The 19,857-nt window shown below is 45.8% G+C and overlaps 1 protein-coding gene across 1 annotated transcript in view; it reads left to right on the plus strand.

The window, feature by feature from the left end:
- The first annotated feature begins 6,389 nt into the window (after nucleotides 1-6,389).
- CYP8B1 (cytochrome P450 family 8 subfamily B member 1) overlaps nucleotides 6,390-19,857 on the plus strand; it is a 53,998-nt gene continuing 40,530 nt past the window's right edge. The window contains exon 1 of the mRNA XM_069647758.1: nucleotides 6,390-6,486. The gene's annotated coding sequence lies outside the window, so the exon portion shown is untranslated. The remainder of the gene's footprint in view (nucleotides 6,487-19,857) is intronic.

A 19,857-nucleotide genomic window follows, 5' to 3' on the forward strand; every position in this document is an offset into this window, starting at 1 on the left:
TCTCCCAACCAGTATTCTCACGCACACTGAACCAGGTACTGAATGCCCTCCTGAAGCATGCACCCGAACACATATCCATGCCACGGACTACCCAGGAGATTGCAAACACCAAAGTTGGCTTCTATACACTGGCAGGCATTCCAAGTTGCATTGGGGCCATCGACTGTACACATGTGGAATTGGTTGTACCACATCACAATGAATTAGTGTACCGAAACAGGAAGCAATTCCACTCAATCAATGTCCAAATGGTATGTGACGCAAACAATATAATCACACATTGCTGTGCCAGATTTCCCGGATCTACCCATGATTCCATGGTCCTGCGGAAATCAACTATCCCCCGCTACATGGAGCGACAAACGGCACAACGTTCGTGCCTACTTGGTGAGTAGCAGGGCAAGCACATGGCAGTGTGATGGGGGGGTAGAGAGATCCTCCAACTGGGTGTGCATGGGGGTGTTGAGAGATCCTCCAACTGGGTGTGCATGGGGGGGGGTTGAGAGATCCTCCAACTGGGTGTGCATGGGGGGTTGAGAGATCCTCCAACTGGGTGTGCATGGGGGGGAGGGTTGAGAGATCCTCCAACTGGGTGTGCATGGGGGGGGTTGAGAGATCCTCCAACTGGGTGTGCAAGGGGGGGTTGAGAGATCCTCCAACTGGGTGTGCCTGGGGGGTAGAGAGATCCTCCAACTGGGTGTGCATGGGGAGGGTTGAGAGATCCTCCAACTGGGTGTGCATGGGGGGGTAGAGAGATCCTGCACAAATGCACATACAGATGTACGCTAATGGGCATCTGTGAGGGCAGCAACGTACTTGGGATGAACGGACATGCAAGTATATGGCACACGACACAGCTGCCAATCCAAACCCATTGACATTAAAGATCAATCCTCATCCACATTGCACGACACTCCACACCATGGAATGCACATATGACATCCATGACATCAACATAGTCATGCAGCATTCCTACAGCACAACATCAACAATGCATTGTGCCCTTGGATGCATGCATTGGGACCCCCCTAGCCATGGCAATGCACCACGAACACATGGCACCACTGAGGCGTTGCCTCTCAGCATGGCAAGACCAATGTCGGAAGCACTGTACACCACCAGTGTGGTACCAAATCTGCCTGGCCACAGGGACGCCAATTACCTGGCCTCACCCAGGACATGGGAATTACTGTAGAAGGCATCAATGGGGCATGTCTACTTGCATGCTTGCGCTCACCTTTGCACAAAGCAGTCACACAGACCATATTCATGGATGCAGTTGAATGTGCACATGATTCTCAATGATAGGTCAAAGTATGTGACATGAACAGGCCACACATGTGCCGAAAAGTAACAGGAACCCATTCCTCCCCCCATATAGGTGATGCCGGCTATCCCCTGAAGAGGTGGCTCCTCACACCTGTACGGAACCCACAGAACAGGCATGAACAAGAATACAATCGTGCCCATGCCCGTACCCGCCTTGTCATTGAGCAGACTTTTGGACTTCTGAAGTCACGGTTTAGGTGCATAAGTAGGTCTGGTGGCGCACTCCTATATGGCCATGAGAAGGTGGCAAAGATCACCACGGCATGTGTCATGCTGCACAATATGTGTATGAGACGGAATGTGCCACTGCCCCCTGAGGTTGAAATGGAGGCACCTGATGAGGATGATGATGGGGATGAGGATGGAGGTGAAGGGGATGCAGGTCATGCAAGAGGGGATGGCCAGGAGGGACGCACTGTGAGACAGCATTTGATCAACCAATTGTTCTGAGTTACATGTAGTCATACCGTCACCTGTATATGGCTGGTGGGGCACTGGTGTCGGTTTGTTAGCTCACAATGGACCTTGGCGTCAAAAAATTGATCATACACAATGAAGGAGTCCAGGCCTGTGTTCTGCTCAAACAACTGTGTATTAATGAACGAAAACAGAAAAATGTGCAACTCCCCATCCATCCCGCCACCCTTACAACTGTCCCATCACACCCTTCCCCCCACCCCCCACAACTGTCCCATCACACCCTTTGCCCCACCCCCCACAACTGTCCCATCACACCCTTCCCCCCACCCCCCACAACTGTCCCATCACACCCTTCCCCCCAACCCCCACAACTGTCCCATCACACCCTTCCCCCCAGCCCCACAACTGTCCCATCACACCCTTCCCCCCACCCCCCACAACTGTCCCTCATAAGTCTTCAACAATGCATGTGTTCTGGCATGCACCAAGGTCAATGGACGTTCACACCCTATTGTTCATTACCAGGGCCAGCATTTGGGGGCTGGCTGGAGGTGCGCCTGGTGGTGCGTGAAGACCGTCTCAGTGGACTCGTCTGCCGCGAACTGCAGGTTGAAGAGGTGGCAGACTGTCCTTGTGTAAATTGCTGCTCCATTGCATCTGCGATGCGGGTCAGCACCTCTCGGACGCATGTTAGCTCGCCACACAGCCTGTCCGTGCAGGACTCCATCCCCTCCCTGGAGTGCCTGGATGTCTCAGCGAGGTCAGCCCTGAGACGGGCAACCTCCTCCACATGTTGACGGACAAGCACTGTTAGAGCATGCTGGCGCTGGAAGACGGTGGCCAGGTCAAGGGCAGTGGCGGCCTGTGGTGGTGTGTCTGCTGCGCATCCGGATGCCTGCCCGTCTGCAGATGCCGGCTCTGGGGGGCTACTGAAGGCCGCTAATGACTCGTCAGCAGTGACGTGTGAGCCAGGTGTGGGGGCAGGGGATTGCTCTGGAGTTACAGCAGGGCTTGGGGTGTGCATGGGCAGATCTAGATACGTGGGCTCATCCACGTCGGACAATGGCCCGATTGCTGAAGCCACCCCTGCCGAACTGGCTGCAGCTGAGGGTGGACCCTCGGTGGCGGGGATTTGGGGGGAGTGAACCTCTGGAGCCGGGGCAGTAGGGTGTTGCTTGGCAATGGCAGTGGCGCGCAGGTCTTGTTGTGGAGACTGCAATCGGGGCCTTGGCCCTTTTCCCCTGGATGTCATTGGGGCATCCTCGCTGGGCTGTGGCCTTCGCTTCTTTTGCACAGGGGGTGCCTGGGTAGCTCCCTCGCTGTCTGAATGCGACCCTGTCGGGGACAAGAATGGGGATGTCATTGGTTATGGTCGCATTTACTCAATGCAGGCTACATCATGATTACTTTTGGGCCCATTTCACAATCATTGTGGAGGATGCAGGTGAGGTGTCATTTCAGTGCCTCATCCATGCAGTGTTGTGTGTGGCACTTGGCTCTGTTGATGTATGCATGTGTGGGTGCTGGGCCAAACATGCAGTGATCCCGGGCTGACATTTGTGGGGACCTGTACATTCACATTGCATGCTTGCATCAGTGCACTTACCTCCATCAGATGTGTCTTGCACGCCGTGCTCCATCCTTCCGACACCCTCAATGCATTCTACCCCGGTGAGGTTTGCACAAGTCTCTTCCCACTCCTTCAACTTGATGGGAGACCCTGATCCTCCAGCAGTGGCAGTTTTGTGATTCTCGGACAGGATCATCCTGACCCGGAGTCTCAGGTCATCCCATCTTTTTCGGCAGTTGCGTACGGTGCGCGTGCTGCTGCCAACGGCACTCACTCTGGTTGACACTTCCTCCCAGATGGCCTTCTTCTTTAGGAGGGTCTCCCTCCGCATGTCATTAGCAAAGACCACTCCTGCATTGTCTGCTAATGTCTGAGTTAGCATGACTAACTCCTCAGTGGAGAACTTCTCCTTTCGCTGCCTGTCTGTGGATTTCTTCAGAGCCTTGGGCATGGTAAGGGTGTGACGATGGTTTCCAGGCAGCAGGGTAACACGTTACAAGTCCAGGGGGCAGAGGATGGCAATGGATTGTGTTTTTAAAGATGGCCTCTGCGCTCTTTCCTGTTCCTGTGCGATGACGCTATTTCCGGTTCCGCTTTTTAGCGGTCACCGCTAATAGCGGTCACCGATATTTGCCTGCTGCGCGAGGGCGGAGGTGCTATCTGCACCTTCGGGGAGGCCGGTAAGGGACTTTTTGGTCACTTTAGCGGCATGGCGGTAGGGTCATTAACGGAATGGCGCAATGCTCGTGTCCGCGTACTCGCAATGTTACGCTATTAGCGCCCTCTTGCGAGGGCGGACACGTTAATTGCGCCATGCCGCTAATTTACGATTTTTAGCGCACAACGTGTAATGAGGCCAGGCGTAAATCGACCAATTGTCACAAGTCTCTGGCAAGCTTACTTTCAGGTCTGCTTATTTGATACAAAAAAAACAACGCTGCTTTTTTGTACAATTTCAAATGTTTTTCTATCACATCATTTATTTTGTTGGGGAAATATAGTAGCAACTCCCTGATAACATTTTTGGCACCCACATCAAGGAGTATTCTGGAAATTGTATCCTTTCCTTGATGAAGGAGAAAATAAAGCTGCACTGGAATCATTCTTCTTTTGCGTAAGATGTTTTTAGAAGGATTTTTTGGGAAATATTGTCTTGTTGGGTTATCATGATTTTTGTAATTTCCAACTCAGGTCCTCAAACCAGCCTATTTTAATTCATGAAAGTCAAACATTCACAAATAATTGCACCTTCTTGTTTGGAAAGAACTGTAAATCAATGTTGTCAGGTGCCGAAATTGCAGACTGAGCTCAAATCCTAGCTTCACCCTTCAAACAAAATGTGTGATCTGGGCAACTCATTCTGTCTCATTCTGCCTAACCTGTCAAAGTTGCTGATCAATAATTATTTAAAAATTAACTATCCCTAAGATTGATTTCATTCTCAAGGTTTAACTCTTCAAACAAGCCTCACTCATGCTTTCACTGCTACAGCATTACCTAGTGTACAATAATAGTGGCCTTTGATATACCACACACGGATGTATGTGATTATTTCGAATACGAACATTACAAAGACGAAAATGTTGAATTTTAAATGTTCGTATTTGAAATAAGCACCCCACTGCTAAATGCCCTTTCTACACCCCATCCCCAAACCTTATTTACCTTTGGGCGGCACCCTTCGCTGTGTGCCGCTGAGTCCCTGCAGCGCCAGTTCCCTTCACTTCTGTGGATGGGAACAGGCGCTGCAGGATCCTTTTTTTAAAAAAAAACGTTGTCGTTTTGGATGCAGGGGACACTCCCGCCACCCGCAATTCCATTATAGCTAACAAGGGTGCAGGAGACACCCCCGCTTCCCTTGTTTGCTATAATTAAAACCGAATGGTTTAAATGTTCGGCATTTTCAGCTGTACGTAAGTTTGGTACAGCCGAATTCCGAACATTTCAACCATTTGGTTTTTTATATACGATATTTTCGGTCGATACCACTGCACACCACTAAGGCATTTGTATCTTTGCATACTCATGGCAACACCACTGGTCCGTGTTATATAACCTGTGCCTTTGCTTGGATACCTGCACCATCCTGGTGAATTCTAATCCACATCCTCTAACCATTCATGACATGTGTACCTGCTTCCTTGCTTCCAAACATGTCTCATGTATCCATGTTTCAGCACTTCAACATTGTGAGCCTGCTAACCTGTGCATAGTGTCCCTTTTTCAAACGTCTACCGAACAGTCCTACATCTATTCTACAGCCAGTATACCCTCCTTGTCAGTTCAAATGTGTCCTGTGCTTATGTAGACCCCAAGCACGTTAGTCATGAACTGCTAATGTTGCCCTTTATTTATTATTCTGATTCCAGCAAGGATTAAGTAGGCAAGCGGACTTGATGGGAGTACTCCCCATGCTTGTTTCTGCCACTGCCGGGGCAGCATATCCAGCGATGGATCAGGGTCGGCTTTAGCCATGGCTGACCCGGGCAGTCGCTGGGATCCCACATTAGACCCCTGAGTCTTTCAAGGGCTCCCCCAGCGGGCATGGTGGGTGAAGGCGTCCTATTGAAATGAAATACACCTTGCTCTCGTGCTGGCAGCGGGCGCTCCAGCACAGGAGCAGGGTGCTTTTCATTTCAATAGAATGCTTGCAGCGCACTCCATTTAAGAGATTAACTCCCCACTCCAGCATGAGAGCGGGGTGGAGAGGGAGGCGTCACATAGTTTTCCTTGCCCGAACGCTGCCATAGCTAAGGCCAGCCCTGCTAAGCCAAGAAAATGGGTGGTTGCTAGAATTTCTTGGACCCTTCATTTCTTTGTTTTCGGGCGAGTTCCCACATTTGTGTGTGTACGCAGCCAGAAAATCCGTCACGATGTCCTTGACTGATATTGGCCGGCACGTGTGCTGTATTTCTGTTTACAGGCTGTCTGTCACCTTAAATACTGCACTTTAGGCTAGTGCCAGCAGAGAGCAGCACAGGTTGCAGTAACTTGCACAGAGGCTTTAGTTAGAGGATTTTGAAGTGAAATGGACGAGGAGGGCAGAGTTCAAGGACCCGGGCCTCGTGACGTTTGCTGCTTTCATACTTTCTGAGCACAGCAGTTTTGCTGAGGCTGTTGCAGTGTTCTCACACTCGCTGGCACCTAAACCGCAGCTGCAGTATCAGGTAAGTAATACCGAGGAAAATATTTTTTTATTAAGCTTTTGCACGATGTATTTCAGGTCTCAAATGGAGGGTAGTCGCCGGTGGACGCAGTCCACCCACTTCTTTCAGAGTGTGGCCTCAGTTCCCCCTTCCAGGTAAAATGAGAAACATTGAATGTCCTGTATGAATTCATGAATTAAAGCCAACCTCGGGGGTAGAACCGCAGTCCTCAGATTTGCAGGCCAGACACTTACCACTGCACAACATAACCTGATGAAAAATAATAAACATCCAAAGGTGAAATGTCCCATTTCAGTACTGCAAGTTCCAGGGAAAACACTTTTCTATTGGTTCTTGGAGTTTGAAACATTCACACCTTTTAACGTTTTCAAAACCACTATTAGACGAAAATATCCTCTCTTGGGTTTGTGTGTGTGTGTTGATTTTATGAAAGGCAAATGCCATTCGTCCTGTGCAATTTGGGTGGTTATGCAAAGCCAATGTAATGAAATGTGCTTATTTCACCTTGATATGCTAATTTATGGCGGCGTCGCATGTCACATCCCGTTGTGTTTGTTGCTGAGCCCCCGCATTTTTATGCATTTAGAGCGTGCAAGACGTCAGCCATGTATAGTGGGATGTGCTTCAGTGGGCATGTTCAACGTCGTCGGGATATCTTTGCAGTGCTGGTATTCAATGTAAATAATAATACACCTTATCATTGTGGCACTGGTGGTCCGTGGAAATGTTTATGTTTATTGAATTTATAAAGCGCTTTAGTCAAAGCGCTATATAAATTCAATAAACATAAACATTTCCACGGACCACCAGTGCCACAATGATAAGGTGTATTATTATTTACATAGAATACCAGCACTGCAAAGATAAACTGATTGGATAATAAACATGCAATCTCACAATCAACGCCAAACCCGGAGAGAGAGTGTCTGTGTGTGTGCGTGTGCGCGCGCGCGCTCAGTGTATGTATACTTTTGTGCGACCGCGAACATTCTCATCAACTGGACGTTCGTAAATTCAGTCACGTGTGTTTGCCAGGAAAAAGGTCTTTTTCAGGTGCAGCAGTTTCTTGCTGGAATTCTTTGCCTGTTAGTCGCCACAAGATTGCAGAGTAGCTGAGATGTAGGAAAGTACTTGCATTTCTTTTATAGCTTAAGTGTGTCATTAAAACAAACTTTGATTTTCATGGAGGTCTTATTGTTTTGTATTGTATCTATTTTGACGGTTTTTATTGTATATGGAAATCTTTGCTGCACCTATGCCTGGTTTACGCTATATAAAAAACCTAAAATAAACATTAAAGATGGCAGACATTGCCTGTGCTTCCACTGTGGGAAATGTGTAATGGATAACAGGGCAAAGGCGAGGCAAACACCGTTAGTCCATATACAAGGGTTTACCTCTTGTGTGCAAGATATACATTTGTGTTTTTGTTCCAACCAGGTGGAATTCCCCCCACCCATATAGAATTTCCCCCACCATGCGTTTTTACCACGCGCAGTAACATTGTAGTAAACAGTTGATATATGGACTATTTACTCTCAGCATGTAGCATCCCCTAAAAGAGTCACAAAAGGATTGGCTAGGGTTCAGCCACTAAAACGAGATGGGGATATAATGCGTATCCTATTTATATCTAAAATAATTAGATTTTTACTAAAAATAATAACTTAAATCAGTTAAACTCAGAAAAACCGCTAAGTGTTTAATATTGTGCAGCAATGGCCTGTTTCTACTAACTACTGCTTCGCCTGCCTGCTGGTACAGATCTTTCTTTCTCAATGTGGATGGACTTGTGAGTAACCATGGGCTGTATCACAGACCAACCTTGGGCCACCAGCTAGCTTAAAACTATTTAGAAAAGCCTTCAAAAAAGGTAGCAGGCGCCCCTCTCCAGAAAGAACACGGCATGATTACCTGTTCTGTGTTTTTTTCCCACTTTGAGAGTTCGCCACCATCCTTTTTGCTCACTGTACCTTTCACAGATCCGAAATACCCATTTGCATATCAGTCTTTGTCCCACCCACATGGGCAGTCCAGCACCGAAATGGATTTTGTAAACAGGCTTTTCTAAAAAAAAAATCAAAAAGGTAGCAGGCGCCCCTCTCCAGAAAAAACATGGCATGATAACCTGTTCTGTGGTTTTTTTGCAAGAAACTTGGGGTTGGCCACCCTGAGTTACCTGGGGGAACCGAGACGTGGACTCCCTGCTCACTGTACTCAGAGAGGCACAGCATCACCTCACTGATGAGGCCCAACAAAGCTGAAACACGTGTATGGGGTTGCTGTTGGTACTCTTGTTCAGAGAGGAATTTCCATAGCATTTCTGTGCTGGACTGCCCATGTGGGCGGGACAAAGACTGATATGCAAATGGATATTTCCCATCTGTGAAAGGTACAGTGAGCTAAAGTGTGGCTGCAAACTCTTAAAGTGGGGAAAAAAAACACAGAACAGGTTATCATGCCATGTTCTTTCTGGATAGGGGCGCCTGCTACCTTTTCGAGAAAATATTTAGAAAAGCCTGTTTACAAAATCATGGGGGCTAGAGACGACTTCCATCCCAGGACTACATGTGGGCATAGTCCCAAGGTGTTGAGGCAGACCCCTTTTCCTGCTGCGTTCCCCCTTTATAAAGGGGTTGAGGAACAGCTGGAGTAACTCCACCCATAGCCCCCAAGCATCACTTTTGCTGGTTCAAAGTTTTCAAGACACATGAAGTATTCATAGCAGATGTTTATTCCTGCCACAGTAAGAGGTGCAGAGACCAACCAATTGTTAATTGGATGTGGTGCCATTTGCTCCGTTAGCCAAAGTCTAGTACCGACCTTAATTGCCGAGCCATTTTGTCTTTAATGTGACTCACCCACTGACTGATATTTGATTAATAATGAGCCTGGCCTGTATCGTAGTTTTTGTTCAACACATCATACCTTTTTTATGTTGATTTTTTTGTTGTTGTGGCTTTCTAACCCAAAATTAATAGGGATGGAAGGCTTGATTAATTGAACTGATATCCTACGTCTAAATTGCTTCATTCCATACCAGACCCTGGTGCCAGGTTCCCCTTTGTAAATGGTAACATTTTCACTGAAAGAAACCTGGAAATCCCAGGATAAAAAAAACCGCATGAGTACGAGTCACACGTGACAGCACCACCTAGAGGCCATCTCTAAAAGTTCAGCTTCATTTCAGAGCAAGTACTATGACAATGCAAATTAACTAAACAGCTGGCAATGTAGTACAGGGGCACTGATATTTTCTACATACATTTACCAACCTAATGCCAGTGTATTTACCCTTTTTCTTCTTGATATCTCCTAATACGCTTTGCGTCACATTTGATGATGTGTGGCTTCTTGTGGAAAAATCTTTAAGTACTCTTCTTTGTGGTCCAAGGGGTCCCCTTAAGTGCTAAGGACATCTTTGTTCGTCCTGAATTCCCGTAGGGAGTCATTGTAGGCTCCGCCCACTCCCGCACTTGTTTAACAGTGCTGTGTCTTTTTTTTTTTTGCAGTACTTTATCCTCCATCTGTAAGACATTCCGTCAGTATTTTGGTGGGGTTAACAATGAACGCAAAAAAACCTTCTCCTTGTAACCTGAAAGTATAGTAAGGCATTTACTTAGAAATTCTGGTATTTTTCCTCCATGTGCGACAATTGCCATTATTTTCATTTTTTCATTTTTATTGTTTACAGGGTAGACCTAGCTCGAAAGCAGCAGTGCACTGGGCACGGTGTGGGGAGCCAGCGTTTGGGCTGGCATCTTTTAACAGTAGCGCAGTACTGTGAGTTGTGGTCTGTCCTTTGATCTGTGCATCCATTGCAATTATTCCTTGGTCAGGTGTTGTTGGAAAAGCCACTTTGTGAGAGATTTGTGAAACTGGAGGATTGTGGGGGCATTCCAAGCCAATACCAGGATCGAGTTCCTGAGAGTGGGCGTGCGATGAGAGAAGGATTGTTTGCGGGTCCCCTCTTTACAGAGAAGTTATGATTCAAGCCGGTTGGTCTATTTGCTGCGTAAGGAACGTGTGCCACCAGATATGTGGGTATTAGCCTCCAGGTGCAATGAAGGATGTGCTACTTCTGACTGCTTTGTAGATGATACATTCAGTGTTAACAGAATCCTGGCCTGGCGAGAACGCCAGTGTAGTTTGAATAGGATGGGGTGATTTGATCACATTTATGTGCACCCCGTAATGCCATAGCAATGAAATGCCTCGGGCATTCTCGGCATTTAAGTAATCATATGATGGGAAAAGCTTGTAAAAACCCTTATCATATTTATTTTTAACAGATTTGAGTCCAAAGCAAAGGCAGACCTGCCTATTCATGTGAACCAAGACTATGGGCCTCATTACAAGTTGGTCAGTGAGATAATAAAGTGCCAGTAATTCCGTATACTGGCATATTACAGCACTGGCTAACTACAAGTTTGCCAGTGGGGCACCTGATTTACCTCATGCTAAGAGCTGGAGGTAAGTCAGTACCATATTGCAAATCTGCAAATCCTCCAATGGAAGTCCATGGAATGGGGATTTACAACCTTTGTCGGCACTCGTAATTAGGCAGTAATACCGCTGCCGGTAACTGTAATACAGTTTGGTGATATCCCATCGGATTTACCTCCAAACATGTAATGAGGCCCTGTAACTCACAGCATTCCTTAGTTTGCTAAACGGAAGCCCAGGACTGGGCGAGTGGCGCAGAATAACAGTCACCATATATTTGCCTCCTTTTCTGTCCATGTTTTTATTTAAAGGCCAAGTTCATCTTTTGTTTTATGGTGGTTGAAAGTGAATCGTTGAACTTCATTTTCTGTTTAATTTCTATTATTTGAAAGGCCTGTTTAACCAAGAAATTAAAAAAAGAGGAAAGTAAAAGTGCCAGCAGCATTTTTGAAATGTGCGCAAATAATGTATGCAATGCTGCTTCCGTATTTTGTTAGGCAACTTTAGAATTTGGGTGAAGCTTATGATTTATTTATTTTTTTAAATTCAAAACTGTTGTCCTTGCCAATGCTTGATTATTTAAGGGCCTCGAGCCCTGCTCACATTGTGTTCACTACTCCCTAATGTACTTTGTTCAGGTCCTGTAACTGCCATTCTAGCTGGTCATGTAATCATTGCTGCCAGTGTAGCTTAATATGGGCCTTGATCTGCCCCCTCACTGGTACTGTATTTACTACTGTTTAGTGTCACTTAATACAGGCCTGAGCATGCCCTTGCACCGCCTTTTAGAGCTACATCTGCCCACTGTGTGCCTCTCCACAAGTGCGGTGCTATTTCAAATACTAGGAAAGCCAAACAAACCCCCAGAATAAAAAGCGCCTTGAAGCAAAGCACAGGAGCCCCTCTCACCCATTGATCTTAGGACGGATCACCAGTTACGGATTTTCACTATAAATAACGCCACAAAGCGGGAGGGAAGAGCGTGTGGCAAAAACTGGGCACTGCAGTGTCCTGGCCCTATGCCAGGCTTAGCCGCCCTTTTAAGGCAAGCATGCCCTTTTTAAACCAGTTTTATTAAATATGGCAAGTCAGATGTTCTGGACTACAATCCCTTCAGCCCCAGCCCCAGCCAGCATAGTCAATGGTGGCGGTCATGGGAGTTATAGCCCAAAACATCTGGAGTGCCGCCCATTGCAGACCCTGGGACTAGGATTAGGTGTTGTGCCCCCCCAAAAAGAAAAATGTACTCCCTTCTTGGAATCACTAGTCGAAGATGGGATGGATGGGTTGGTACTGAAGCATTCTGAAAGGCTTCCTTCAGCAGCAAAAGCAGCAAGGTGCCAGATCCCCCGATGGATTCTAACCAGAATCGAACCCCAGCGTGTACTAAAGAGGGATGACATGACTTCAATGTGACGCGTGTCCATGAGAACCAAAGCTCAGGATGTAAATGCCCACTTGCTGCTGGCTGCACTGGCATGGCAGGCAAGGGCCAGTGGCTCCATATGGAAACGGAGTTACAAAGGAGCGTGGGAGCCCCTCTACTGAGAACGAACATTGGTCAAGTTCCCTGTTCTATGGAATTTCTTCCAATCAGGAGGATCTACAACCACGTTTTAGCTCACTGCACCCTTCACAGAGGAGAAATACCCATTTGCATAGCAGTCTTTGTCCCACTCACAAGGGCAGTCCAGCACCGAAATGCTGGGCAACTCTCCTCTGAACAAAAGTACCATCAGCAACCCCAAATAAGTGTTTCGGCCTAGTCGGACCTCATCAGTGAGGTGAAGCTGAGCCTCTCTAAGACACAGTCAGCAAAGGGTTCACGCCTGGATTACCCTAGGTTACTTAGGGTGAAATCCCAAGTTTAACAAAGTTACAAAGGAGTGTGGGAGCCCCTCTACTGAGAACGAACATGGGTCAAGTTCCCGGTTCTATGGAATTTCTTCCACTCAGGAGCCGGGTATGAAACACATGTAGGACTTGGAGACCTTGGAAGGCAGCAAAGCTTAGAAACCAATTAGCCCAATTGTAGAAGACTTAAAATCAAATTCCTTTTGGATCTAAACTCTGCAGCAGAAAAGCACTGTGTGTAAATCGTAAGCGTTCTTCGCTGACTGTGTCCGCCCTCACACAACCTTGGAAGTGGAATCCCGCAAGGGGAGAAAGGGCAGAACACTGGTTGCTAGGGAGATGGGTGATGTTTTGGGAGGAGTGCACTTTCTGGAGGCCTAGTTGCTCACATTACAAAATTGTGAACCCTGACAAGAGTTGATGTTAAGAAGGACAAAGCGCCCAGCACTGTACATGGTGGAGAGTCCGGCTCTGGCCCTGTGCGAAGCCCACTGTTGTATCCTAATAAATGTATGGTTTATATCTGGTATGAGAACTGTAGGTCTGTGAGTGGAGCTTGGACTGTTGGTGTGAGGCATGGAAGGTGGAGAGGGAGAGGGTTCCAGGTTTGACGGTTAGGGACTAGCAGGGAGAGAGCCAGGGTGGAAGGCAGCATACTATTGATCTCCTATTCTCACCTTTGTACTGATGCTGTAACTAAATAAAGAAGACTTACCTTTTGTATACCTGGCTTCCTGGTAGTTCCCGTGTGTCCTGCTTGAAGTTTATACCACCAGTAGATACATCATTTGGCGACGAGGAACTTAAAAATCCACAGGAAGGTGGGAGAGCAGAGCATAAGTACTATGGAGCTGGAGATCTGGAGTAAAGGAGTCCTGATGACTGCACCAGCTGTAAGAGACGCTGTTATGGTGAGCTGCTGCTGTAGGAGGAAGCTGGTGCCAAACAAGGAGATGGCCGTGTCATCAGTTGAGCTGTAGAGAACCCGAGTCATCTGACAAGCTATAATAAGGTTTGGAGCCCATCCATGGGACTGAAGGAGAGTCGGGCCCTGGAATAGGGTGGGGGCCGAGTGGCAGACAGAAGTCGCCATTTGTGAGCACCCGGTGCCAGTATGAAGATCCGAGCGCCGTTGTGCTCCTGTAGTGCAAGGATTTATGGGCTATGCGGTCCGTGGAGTCACTTTGCAGTTAAGGTACTATGAAAAAAAAAGAAATGGATCAGGGCATTTCTGGAGGGTCCCTGGGGGCCATGGGTGGCGCACACCCATTTGTGCCCCTTGTGTTCCAGCCGTGCCGTTGGCTGGAACGCATGAGAAAGGCCTGAGCCATTTGTTTCCCAGAGTTCGGAGCTCCGGAGCTATGTGTGCATTGGGAAGACTTCAAAGGAAAGGGCCTTTGTACGTAAATCAACATATTGAGGTACACGGAAGTGTTTTGCTTTCTGCCCGTGACGTGTGGGTGGAAGTTACAGAGGAGAAACGTTACATTTCTGTGTGAAGCCTCCGGGCATACTTTGAGGAAGCTGTCATGTACTGCCATCGGTACCGCCATCGGGATGATATTTATATGTGCATGAAAGAAGAAAAAAAAAGCACAGTGGCCATAAGGACATGGAGGCAGCAGCGGGCGGCAGCGGAATTATGGAGAACATTGAAGCCGGGAGGTACTTTCATGAGCTCATGAGCGGCATGAATCTTAAAGTTCACGGAGGTATTTGTTTGGATTGACAAATGTTTAACCGAAAAAGGACTTAGCAATGTGGAAATGATATATTTTAAATGTTGACTACTTGCAGGAGGACTTGAACAATCGCATGTTGTTTTCAAGAAGCATATCATGGAATGATACGTTTTGACGTGCTTTATGAATTCAGTGTTAAACTGCAGAGTTGGAGTGGTTTTTGTTTGGGATGAAGTAAATGCAAATTATTGTACATGCGAGTTGGTGGTCATATGCAGCACGTGTTTGGGTAGAGTTTATGGAAATTATGTTGGAGATGAATAGAGATTATTTGCCATGAAGTCGTAGGCGTTTCTATGTGTAGTGTGTATTTGTCGAATTTCAAATGGGGACAGCACATGATTAATCTGTAGCTATGGTGAGATAATTGCAGCCAGGAGTATAATTTATGCATTTGGGTTTTTAAAAATGTGATTTGTCCACAAATGTTGTATTAATTATGCATTTTTTACAGGGATGTTTTATAAGTTTGAAGGGTTGAAAAAAAAGGAGTTTCATTTTTAATCTTTTGTGACCATTTTATTGGATTTGCGTGCACCCGCAGCATGGTGACTGATCACCACCATGGCTGGTGGTGCAACACATCCCTAACTCAGGAGATGGAGATTTCTCAGGCATATTAATGTGTTGTGTAGATTATAATGCACATTTATGTATAGTGTATGCGTTTTGTGGACAGTGAGTTTGGAGTGCATGTGTGAGAGCATGGAATTGAAGTATGGGTTATTTGTTGAAGTTTGCATGTGTGTGTGCAAATGGAGTTTTGGGTGTGTGACCCAATAGTGCGCACAGTACGCAGCGGGTTCTGCAATTGTAGTGCAATGTAGTGAGAAGTGGATGTTGTAGTGTGTACACGTGAGTAGTGTGACACATTTGTAGTTGTAGTGTATGTGTTTTGTGTGATGCGTGTGTACTGGAGTTGCATGCATATGAAGCAGATTTTGTTCCCACACTGTGGCCAGGTGTGTTTGCTGTTTGTAGTTTGAAAATCCTTGAGAGGTAGGACACTTTATTAGAGTGCTCCAGGGAGTTAAACCCTTAAATTAGGGTAGTTGCATAAATGCCAGGGCAAGGGGCCCATGAAGTAGTTGGAGGTCTTTACGTAAGTTATTACGTTAGAGTTTTAGGGCACGAGCCCATGTTGTAGATTCTGGTGCGTTGTAGGTTATCGCACAAATGTTTCCTCACGGTGGAGGTTACCGTTTTGGGAGTGAAATTTACACTCCTAATGGATTTTCTGTGGTGCCAGGTGAGGCGTAAAGAGGAGTAGTGGCTCGCCAGTTGATTTTGCTATCATAATTTTGTTTTGGAGTGGCACAAAGTTTTGGAGTTTTTGTTAGTGTGGTGTTTTTGGGAGTTTGCAGTGTTAAACTTAGTTGAACCACACTGACACCCGTTTTAATATTTATTTAAAAAGTTTTGGGAGTTTTCGGGAATATTCTGCAAGTGTTTTATTTTCATCTTTTCAACATTTGTGTAAGAATTTCCTGTGTTTGCACGGTTGTATCTGTGCACCTTACCTTTTTAGCACACCACGTCTTTTGTGGTTGTGTCGTTTTTTTTTTTGATCTCCGTATTGTTAGTGGTTATCCTAATTTTTCTTGCTTATTTTTGTGGAGAGAGGTGGTGATGCTGTTTGTTTGTGTGTTTAGAATTATTTACTAGGTTAGAAATTGTCAGACCTTTTAGTTGTTTTCCAGATGTTGTATTGATTTTGGAAGTAGGTAGGTTTTGCCCACTGTGCAAGTGACGGTGGTGTCCTGCAATAGGGGTGAGGTTTGTGCCTGGATGTGGCAGGTTCAGGGTTTGGGTGTGGCAGGCCCTTACGGAAGGAGGTAGGTTTTGTTTTGAGGGTTTTAGTTTTTTAGTGGGGTTTGCTCAGAGAAAGCAGTTTGTGCTTGGGGTGGCAGCCCCAAGATCATGGGGGGCAGACCAGGACAAAAGGTGGTTAGTTTCTTGAGGGTTATTTTCTTTGCATTTTGTAAAGTTTCTTTTGGTTTGTAAGGAGGGAGATAGTGTTGTATCCTAGTAAATGTATGGTTTATATCTGCTATGAGAACTGTGGGTCTGTGAGTGGAGCTTGGAATGTTGGTGTGAGGCATGGAAGGTGGAGAGTGAGAGGGTTCCAGGTTTCGTTAGGGACTAGCAGAGAGAGAGCCAGGGTGGAAGGCAGCATACTATTGATCTCCTATTCTCACCTTCCTACTATTCTCACCTTCCTACTGATGCTGCAACTAAATAAAGAAGACTTACCTTTTGTATACCTGGCTTCCTGGTGGTTCCTGTGTGTCCTGCTTGAAGTTTATACGACCAGTAGATTCATCACCCACCCCTTCCCCCAACACGAACACAGACTCTGGCTGCTCCTGAGCACCAAACACAGCCTCTAGCCCTGAAGCAGCTCCCCAGGTACAGAACACCAGCTGTAACCCCAAAGGACAGAACACCGACTATAGCGGCATCAGCCCCCATTCAAATGAGAGAAAGCTGGAACTCGCAAGGCCGTCTGGTGTTGACAGTCTGCAACTCTGTGTCCTCAGTGTGGGTGTGAGCTTGATGCTGAATGTGTGCCCCTCAAGTATCTGGTGTTCACACTTCACACGCTGACCATAATTTGCGAGTAGAGCTCTGCCAGATGGTATGCAGCGGCAGACTGTGTCCCCCAGCCCCTTCAGTAGGGAATGATGCTCGCCCATTGAAACTCACATCACTGATGCCCCACCGCAAGACAAGCTCTTCTTCCAAGAAGGTTGCCTCCCCGAGAGGGTCCCTGGGTGCTCTTTCTGAGGTAGCGTCCCCGGCAACCTTCAAAGCTCTGGTGAGGGTCACTGACCGACCGTGACCCTGACAAGAACAGGAAGCTAGCTGCAGTGCTGGGCATCGCACTATTCTGCCTCAAGGTGAACTATGACAACAGACCACAGAGCTCAGCTCGGCTGCATGATTTAGTGAAACAAAATGGCTACCTCCTTCAGGGGAAAAAGTACACCCTGTACACCAATCACATCATACTGACATCACAAAACTGCACATCCAATCAGGTACTGCTTCATCACATAGACTAGACCCACACCCACAAATAGGTGCGTGGGTATTTTAGAACAAAACATTACTACAACAGTAACTTGTTTATTTTTAGTACAAAATACATTCAAATATGTGACATAACTTAAAGCTGCAGTAAATATTTTTAAAGAATCAAGTCAAATAACTTTTTTATTGACATTAACATATGGCGGCCGCATTTTGGAAGTAAAAATTGCTGACAAATTCAGCACACAATACACTTCCAGGTAAAGGGTTCAACCAGGGGTATGGTTTAAGGTGGAGATGGGTGGGAATTAGAGCAAAATCATATAGATTTGACTTAGAGATGGGCGTAAAATGGGTTGGACACATAGCCAAACAACATAAATCCATCCTCATATGTCGTCTGCATTGAAAAGCATTAGAGACCCTCATTCAAAGCCCCTATTTTAAGCTCTTATGTTAAAGCTCTGTTTTAAATAACAATAGTATTGGCATAATGGTAGCGCTTTCAGCACCACCTAATAGCCAAAACTAAAAAGATGTGTACTTATCTGACAGGAAAAAAGATCACAGGAAGAATAGAGGCATGTAAGGCCAACCAATTGCTGCACGACTCTAGGGAAGAATGACATTCCAAGGTCACCCTAGTAAGTACAGCTGAGAACAATTTTCTAAAAAATGTGCGCCATTTGCCGCACACAACTTCTGCTGTCTCGCTGTGCATCATGGAAGTGCTGACACAAAATCGTTTAGGTGGCAATGCTCGTGGTTATGATGAGATCCTCTTTGCCACTGCGGGCCATCCTTATTTTAGCATAATCACTTAACTTCTTCTACTAGACTCTACATGATTTGTTGTAGTCTTGCGGCTGTTGTTTCTTTTTAATTTGACGTCGTCTTATTATGCATCGCACTACCTATCTAATGGAGGTGATTAAAGCGCTACATCAGCCTCATTTGCTGTCTTCCAAGAATTTATGACAAACCTGTTGATAGGTCCATCCTTAACCTTATGACCTCTCCAAGGATTATACCAACATCTAAATCATACCCCTCAACTTTACAATCCTTGACCACCAGGCTGTCGATGTAATCCCAGGACAAATGTCTCAATTGGTTTTTATTTAATGTGCATTCTGCAGTTTCTTGTTACATCTCTATTCATGATTTTATCTTGGATTACAGCTCTGTTTTACTAAGTATTACCAAAACGTGCTTTAATGTGATTTCCAGTCCATCTAAAATCACCATCTTTGATTCCACTCATGTTATTCGATTATTTGGGTTGATAGACTTTGTACAATAGGTGGTGTGTTAGCTAGTATTTATGAAACCCTCTTGCAAGTTCCTCAACTCAAAATATCTCCCTTTAATCTTGCAAGCTTTTACACTGGAAATTAAGTCTGTCTCCCCTCAGAGATGGTGTGTATTGCGTTACTTTATTGTCCCCTAAAATTCTATTTGTGCAGCAGCTAGATGACCTCCTACTATCTGTTTCCATCAAATCAAACAAATGATTGTTCCTTGGTGATCCCCACACCTCCCCTCTCCTGAACAGCCTTGGGTGTCTTGGTATTTCCCTTCTCAAAGCAGGTCATACCAATTCTAAAGAATATCAGATTCATTGGATTCTGGCCAAAATATTGACTGTAAATTGGTTACATTATTGAACTCGATTGGACTGATCACAAATGCCTGAATTTCTTTTTGGCTCCCAATGACTCTGAGAATCCTATTCCAAACGTGATTTTCAAACATTCTCAGCAACATTTGCTTCTTAAACCTGACATATTTCCCCCCTGTTGTTCATCTTTGATTCCACTCAACTTGATGATGATCTCAACCACCAACTACACATTTTTAATAAGTCTTTTTCTGAGATGATTACTCAACTAGCCCCCTTGAAATCCTTTAACATCACCTCTAATTTCAAAGGACATCCCGGCATAACTCAGACCTGTGTAAATTGCACTAGCAAGTGAGTAAATGTTGGTGTAGAAGGCAGAACAATAAGTCTGCTACTAATCACAAAGAACATTCCTCCTTAATATAGAAGTATATTACAATGATATGTGCCAAGTAGTATTTCTTCTCAGCGAAAATTAGACTGGCCGGGGACTCACAGAAAGTAATATTCCAAACTCTACTTCTTTTGGAAAACACATCCCTTCCCAGACCTTTGAAACTGGTTTTCGGTCTAATGGTTATGAAACATTCTTGACTTTATGGATTCTAACATCAACCCAATTTGTACATCCATTGAAAATTCTGCTCTGGCCTCTTCTTGACCTGTTGATTC

The sequence above is a fragment of the Ambystoma mexicanum genome, chromosome 2q (genome assembly GCF_040938575.1).
Source record: "Ambystoma mexicanum isolate Mex_15411 chromosome 2q, UKY_AmexF1_1, whole genome shotgun sequence".
NCBI lineage: Eukaryota > Metazoa > Chordata > Amphibia > Caudata > Ambystomatidae > Ambystoma > Ambystoma mexicanum.